The sequence below is a fragment of the Oxyura jamaicensis genome, chromosome 5 (genome assembly GCF_011077185.1).
Source record: "Oxyura jamaicensis isolate SHBP4307 breed ruddy duck chromosome 5, BPBGC_Ojam_1.0, whole genome shotgun sequence".
NCBI lineage: Eukaryota > Metazoa > Chordata > Aves > Anseriformes > Anatidae > Oxyura > Oxyura jamaicensis.
The window spans coordinates 38,188,506-38,196,075 of record NC_048897.1 but is presented as its reverse complement, the minus strand read 5'-3'; the positions used below and the strand labels follow the sequence as shown (position 1 = coordinate 38,196,075).

Below are 7,570 nucleotides of genomic sequence, written 5' to 3'. Positions count from 1 at the left end.
GCTGTTCTGATGTTTTATAAATATGTATATTTGTATGTGGGTATACGTTAACATGCACAGAGTGTACACGGGCTATGTAGGGCAGTAGAGTTGCTAGGAAAAAAAAAAAAAAAGGCAGACGGTTTTTATTCATTCAGTCAGCTTCTGCTTCCACCTGATGAACATCTTCATTCTGCAGCTTGTTCCACTGGGCATTTGCCAGGAATGACCAATCATCTCCTGGGTTAACTGCCCTTTATTGGAAGCATCTTCATGTGAAGTCTGGTGGGGTAGAGGAAAAAATTAGATATGCTGATACCATCACTTATGAATAATCCTTTACTATGTTTTTGCCTTTGGCCAGCTCATAAAACTGCTTACAGTCATGTCCGCAGTACATTGTTGCACAGCTATTTCTGGCACAGTAACTTGCATCCACATTTGTCTCTGTGTGCTCTGGAAGAGAGGGGAGAAAATGAGAAGCAGAGCTGCATGATCAGCTCATAAAGTGATCTCCCAGACTGATGCTGCACTCTTTACTCACTGTCTACAAAAGGATAAATACGAATACTTATGAAAGAAGTGACATCTTTAAAAAACACAAGCATTAGCTATAATAACTTTTTTTTTTTTTTTTTTTTTTTTTTTTTTTTGCCATGCCCAGTCTGGAATATAAGAAATCTGTCCTGCACAGGTCAGATGAAATAATGCAGCTCGTGCCAATTAACAGTGTGATCAGATGATTGCAAACAGATGTGTAAGGGCTGTTTCAGCTGTTCCTAACCCCTTCGTTCATGCACAGTGACTAGCTGCGTGCACTCTTTTGATTGTTTGCAGGTGAAGTGAAAGGTGCTAATCCCCCTGCAGACAGAGGTCATGTTAGGCAGCTCTGGCCGTCAAGCTTTTTAAACTGCTGAGGGGAAGATGCTGCTGCTGCTGGGTTACACAGTGTCAGAAGTGCTGTGTAGATGAGTGGTTTAAGCTCCTTAGTAGCTGAAGCCATTGAGACAAGATTGCTGTCTGGGTGGAGTAACAGGAGGCAGAGCCCACAGCCTTTGGCATGGCTCTTGGGAGGCTTGTGGAGAACCAGGAAGGGTTGGAAGGGCTTTTGGAACCACCAATGGTTGCCTCAAGATGGCCTTTGCTCCACGGGACATGGAGGTTTGCTGCTGGCCCAGGGAGTGTGGAGGAGGTGGTAGAGAGAGCTGACCAGGTGTGGTGTGGAGAAAGAAATGAGCCTTCCTTGCTGCCTGTGTTGCAGCTACACTAGAAAGGAGAGGTAGTGCCTTAAATGAAGAGAATAACAGGAATAAAGATGATGTGACAGGGTGAGAAATGTAAATGAATCTGTACATGAGGACTCACTACAGGAGACTGGGCATCAGAACTCATGTTTGTTCTGCACGTTCTTCCCTAGACCTCAAAGTGTTTGATAAACAAAAGCTTTCCTGATGCTTCCTGAGATGGATGTGGAGTATGTGATGAACAGCAAATAATTTGTCTGAAGTCACGCGTGGTCTGTCAAACACTGACTCAATCCCCATTCCCACCTGCTGTCAGTTATTGCTTCCCAATCTCTCATCTCACTGTGGGTAAGTAGCAATACAAGGCAGTGTTGTTTGGGGAACGGTGGTGGTAAAACAGTTAATTGACTTGATGATGGTCAATAAGGTGTCTAAGTGGAACTCAAAAGACCTCAGTTCCAGTAAATAGGTGTTGTGACATACTCCTGTGTATCAGGCTTTTCCAGCAAGGCTTGATAGCAAGGTTGGCCTATGTGAGGAAAAAGTCCCATGTCAGATAAGAGCCGGCTCCAAAAGGGACCCACCACTGCCCAAAGATGCACCAAGGATAGATGTTGGTTGTGCCTCTGTGAGAACACCTTTAAGAAAGGGAAAAAAAAATCTGTGCAACAGCAGCTGGGAGAGAGGGGTGAGAAAATGAGAGAGAACCAGCCCTGCAGACCTTGAGGTCAGTGCAGCAGGAGGTGTTCCAGGCACGCAGCAGCAGTTCCCCTGCAGCCTGTGGAGAGGCCCCTGGTGGAGCAGGCTGTCCCCCTGCAGCCCATGGGTCCCACACGGAGCAGATCTCCATGCTGCAGCCCGTGGAGGAGCCCCCAGTGGAGCAGGTGGATGCAGCCTGAAGGAGGCTGTGGCCTGTGAAGAGGAAGAGAGAGATGAAGGAGCAGCAGAGGCAAAGTGTTACAGACTGACTCCAGCCACCATTCCTTGTTCCTCTTTACCCCTCGGGGAAAAGATGTAGAAGAGTTGGGATGGAGGCAAGGTATTTTTAGATTGCTTTTAGTTTCTCACTGATCTAGTTTGTTAGCGGTACACAATATATTAATCTTCTGTGCTGAGTCTGTTTTGCCCATGATGATACTCGGTGGGTGATCTCCCTGTCTTTATCTCAACCCTTGAACTCTTTTTCATTATATTTTCTTCCCTCTCCCTTTGAGAGGGGGGAGTGAGAGAGCAGTTGTGGCAGAGTTTAGCTGCCCATCAAAGTGAAACCTTCATACCTCACTTTTTGTAGAGTTGATAGAAAGGAAAATTCTGTTCTTATGGACTAGTAACTCTGAAAAATCTATCTTTGTTATAACAGATGGGATGACTGATTCTTTTCCATATCACAACAATTTTAAGCATGTTTTTACTGTCCTCAGGAGTTGCATGTATTAAAAGATTACCTTACTGAGTTTTCAGTTCAGTTTAATTTGTTGATTAAGCGTGACAAATGATAGTTACAGAATCACTTCTGAGACATAGTAGTTCAATTTAGCCTTCCTCTTCCAGCATTTAATTTTATAAAACATTTTGGAACCCTCTAGAGGTTAGTTATAACCTTCTTTGTAATAAAATGGTGGGTAATGTAATTTTTATATAAACAAGGACAGTTCATTCTCTTGCTTGCCCCAATTTAATTTATCTCATGATGGTCCTTAACTCCGCACTTTTTCATGAGGCTGAAGTCTGTTCCTTATTACACACATCTTTTTCGGTGTTGCCCAGTGACAGGACTAAAAGCAATGGGCATAAACAGACACACAGGAGATTCTTTCTGAATATCAGGAAACGTTTCTTTACTTTGTGGGTGATGGAGCACTCGTAGAGGGTTCCAGAGAGGTTGTGGACTCCCCCTCTTTGGAGATATTCAGAAGGCATTTGGACATGGTCCTAGGTGGCCTGGCTTGAGCAGGGCTAGTTGGAGAGTGTGACCTCCAGAGGTCCTGTCCAACCTTAACCAATCTCTGGTTCTGTAATATACTGTTTGGGATATCTCTTCCAGAACTGGTGTCTTTGTTTGCTTATTTGTTTGCATTGTGTGGTGTTGTGTTTTTGTTGTTGTTGTTTGTTTTTTTTTTTTGTTTGTTTGTTTTTTGTTTGTTTGTTTTTTGTTTGTTTTTTTGTCATTACTGGTTCTTTCCTGGAGTCCTTACTAATCTTGAGCTCACAAATGAACTCCCAACTAGTTGGAACCTGTGGCTTCCAATTTGATCCTAAATGTTCTCCACTCATAAGTTTGTCTTAATGCATAAAAGATGTCACGTTGAGATTAAAGTTAACCTATGCAAGTTAAGTGGGAAATGAGAAAAGAAGTTCCTACTGATGTATAATTCTGCAGGGCTTGCTCTCACCTTAGAGATCGTGGACAATATGTATTTCTACCACTTCCACTTCAAAATGAAACCAGTAATATTTATTTTTTTCCCAGTATATTTGACTAACATAAGTTGTAAATTAATGTCAATGGCAATGCTAACTCAATTGTTTTACTAATTCCCTGTGTTCTCACAGAACCTGTGAGACCTGTACTCATAATAAGAATATATTATTACTACTTGATAACCTACTTGTCATTTACTCTTTTTATTTCATACCAAGCAGCTGGCTTAGCTTTGCAATTATCTCAAAATTATAAGGTAGTACAAAAGAAACAGTTTTGATTAACATTTAATCCACTTTCTTTCCTATATTTCCTGACAGAGTATTTTGAAGTTCAGAGCTAAAGTAAGGAACTCGATAGCTAATGAAAGGTATGCTGAATAGTGGCAGGTGGTGGCTGTTATACTAGAAAAGTGTGTTGCAGAATATGAAGTAGGGTGTGGGAAGCTGGAAGCAGCATCTTCCAGGTGGAAGTACCGAATCTCCCTTTCCCCAGAACAGAAAGAGAGCTAAAAGCACTAAAGGTTTTGTGATCTTCTGTGTATGCCATTTCAGTTGGTTGGAGAAATTAAATACAGAGCAAACAAGAAATTCAAGTCTGGGTTGTCCAAGTAGCTCCCTGGAATTTCTGTGAACTTTGAACAGATCTGAAAACTGAGAACGCTCAGATGATGAATCTCCAAAGGGATGCTATACTGATGCAGTATAGCTGTTCTCATACAGAGATTACATTGTCATGGATCACCATTTGATTGGCACGAATGCATCCACACCAGTCTTTTACTGGTCTAATTAAGTTTCCAACAGGTGTAGTTACCTGGCTAAATCTTGTATTTAGACCAAAGTGTCTGTGTGCTTGTTTGTTCAAGGACTGGAAAAGGTACCATAGTGTCAGTTTTATCAGCACAAGCTATTCAAAGAACAGGGGGTGGAGGAAGGAAGGAATTGAATGCAAATGTTCAAGAGCACATATCCAAAGGAAGATGAATCCCATCAGCTGAAGAAAGGTTTGATGTGTGGTCAGGGCTTAATGGTATGGATACAAAAGTAGAAATGACCCCAAGGGTTCTGTGAACAAGCTGAGTTGCTGTATCCTCAGTAGCTTTGGCCAGATGTAATCTAATGGAATTTAGTCTGAAAAAAATTGCCTCTAGCAGCTTTTACCTTTAGCCTTACACACAATAATTGTGCAGTGAGACAAGGGGAATTAGACCCATACATGGGAAAAGGGGTGTTTTTAATATAGCCTTTGCAGGAAAAAAAAGTAAGGTCTCATTTAAATGCTGGCTTTCATTTCTAAAGCAAGGTAAAGATAATGCAAGCTCTTGGGATATTGATATCCCCAGGCAAAACATTACATGTAATAGTAGTAAAAAAATTTAAATAATAATTAATATTCTTTGGATCCAATTCATATTTTTCTTCAGATTCAGTTGACTTTCTGTAGCTGTAATATTTTCCAAAAATTAATGAACTTTCTTACCTGTTCTAAATACTGTTTTGTTGTCACTAGCATATATGCACATCTTTATCCACTTACCATGTTATCATATCCATTGTACAGGTGATTGGTTTTGCTCAGCTTTCCTTAAAAACAAAACTTTCATTGTTTTTCCTTGGCTTTTCTTTATTTTCTAGAGGCTTTGCTGGTAGGAATGCAGTTATCAAATGATGAACTAAAGCATTCATTGCTTACTATAGCAGAAATGACTGGAGTTGGATCTTTAGAAATTCATGTCCACATTCACCCTGGCATATTTGGTTTCAAACTCCTGGGTTTTGTCCAGTAACACCATGTGTCTTTCAGCATCGCTGCTGGTCCTGTTTATCTCTTATTATAAAATATCTATTTTTCATGTTACATTTCTTCTTGTGGATTGACTTCAACTTTCCTAGATTAAATAATTTTTTATTTACTTATTCTAAGACATTTCGCTGATTTCTCAGCGTTTGTTTACGCTGGCCAATTCTCCTCATTTAATGCCCAGCGCTAATATTTCCTGGCACTGTTGTAGAATTTCAAAGAAATCTGCCTGGCAGTAATCAGTGTGATGTTACATTAAGTGCCCTCACAATCTAAGCTGTTGACAACTTACTTTTGAGAAGTGGTTTTCTCAGTGTGCCTTCATTGCTGTACTAATGTTGGTATACTGCCGTTGGGGTTAAGAGGCAAGGGACTAGAAACGTAGTTAAGTTTCTAAAATTTTTACTGCTATACAAAAGTGCAGTTGATTTGGACTCCTTAATAGTAGTCTTCTGCCTGAACTAGTTAGTGCTCGATAGTGACAGAAGCCATTTGGAGTAAAACTAAGTATTTTGTATGTGTATTTAAACAGTTGGCATTCCAAACATTGTGGTTTGTTACCTTAGCTCGTTAACAAGTACAAGGTAGACTTCACTTGATGCAGCCAAGGCATTTCCAGTGAATGTTTAGGATAAGAGAACACTAACTTGTTAAATATCTAGGTGTATGACTTGTATTCCTCATATTCAGCTAACTTCCAATATGAATCGCTTATATATGCGTTTTTGTTTAGCCACATACTGTTGTCCTTACTCAGTAATTAGTTATTACTGAGAAGTCTGATTAGCTTAGTGAAAAAAGGCCCTTCTGTGAGTATCATTCTTCTGTGGTAGTCTGTAAAATGGAAACATTTCATTAATATTCATTTCATGTTCAAGCAGACATTGCCAATAGAGGAATGGCTCATAAAACTCGGTATGCCCTGTGGATTACGTGTATTTGCTACTGAAGGAATGTCACTGGATACTCTCAGAGGTAAGGAATAAGATGAGGCCTGTTCCTGTGATGTGTTGAAAGCAGAAACTGAATTCAGCATACTATCCCCAACCTCTCTCCATTTAAATCCATCCCCAACCACAGCAGATACAGGGTTTCAGGTTTGGCAGCTCTTAAGGTTAACTTTGCAATCTTCATAGTATTCTTTTTTTATATATATATACAAATGTGTGTAAAACATAATTTAAAGAACAAAGTAGCTCTTCTAAGTTTTAAACAGAAGCTTTTTGCCACAGTGTGTAATAATTCTGCAACACAGACCTGTTCAATTAATTTAAGTTACCATGTTACAAGCATGGTCTTATATTTCCATGATGATTCTTAATAGCTCTGCTAATAAGTGTATTTTTCCTTTCATGCTAGAGATAAAGCTATTTAATCACTTTACTTTCTTACATGCTCACTAGATCGGCAATGCTAATAAAAGTGACTGCTCCCATCTAATGGCAAATGTAAGAATAACAGAAAAATAAAAGTGTAATTCTGCTTTGCATCAATAACTGTAGGTATGTTAAAAGGCATCCAGATTGTTAAAGGTATGTTAGAAGTTCCCAGGTCCAGAGGGTTTAAAATAGGACTTAAATATGGGAACAAGTGGAAGGATAAGATGAAGGTAAAATTAACAAATTATTTAAAAATATTTCTAACTTATTTAACACTGTAAGAGTATGGTTAAAAAAAAATAATAATAATTAAAAACTATCATTTGATCCGGTTTTTATTCCAATTTGCCTTTGGATGGAGCTTTGATCACGTAGTGACATTGCATGTTTCTATTCAATTGGTAGTGCATACCAGACAAAAGCTTTAGGAGGAGGAAATAATGGTGTATAGAAGCATTCCTGAATAAAACATGTTCAGAAGAGAAATAGAGAAGGGAAGACTGACGGGATATCAATGCATATAAATATCTGAAGGGAGGGTGTCAAGAAGATGGGCCCAGACTATTTTCAGTGGTACCCAGTGGCAGGACAAGAGGCAGCACGTACAAACTGGAACACAGGAAGTTCCAGCTGAGTATGAGGAAATATTTCTTTACTGTGAGGGTGACAGAGCGCTGGAGCAAGTTGCCCAGAGAGGCTGTGGAGTCTCCTTCCCCGGAGATATTCAAAACCCGCCTGGATGC

At 39.8% G+C, this 7,570-nt stretch overlaps 1 long non-coding RNA gene across 1 annotated transcript; it reads left to right on the top strand.

The window, feature by feature from the left end:
* Positions 1-1,028: 1,028 nt before the first annotated feature.
* Positions 1,029-7,057, top strand: LOC118168679. Its single transcript, XR_004751731.1, has 5 exons — positions 1,029-1,140; positions 1,241-1,307; positions 1,397-1,567; positions 6,330-6,423; positions 6,951-7,057. It is a non-coding gene; the product is annotated as an uncharacterized LOC118168679 (long non-coding RNA).
* Positions 7,058-7,570: the final 513 nt, after the last annotated feature.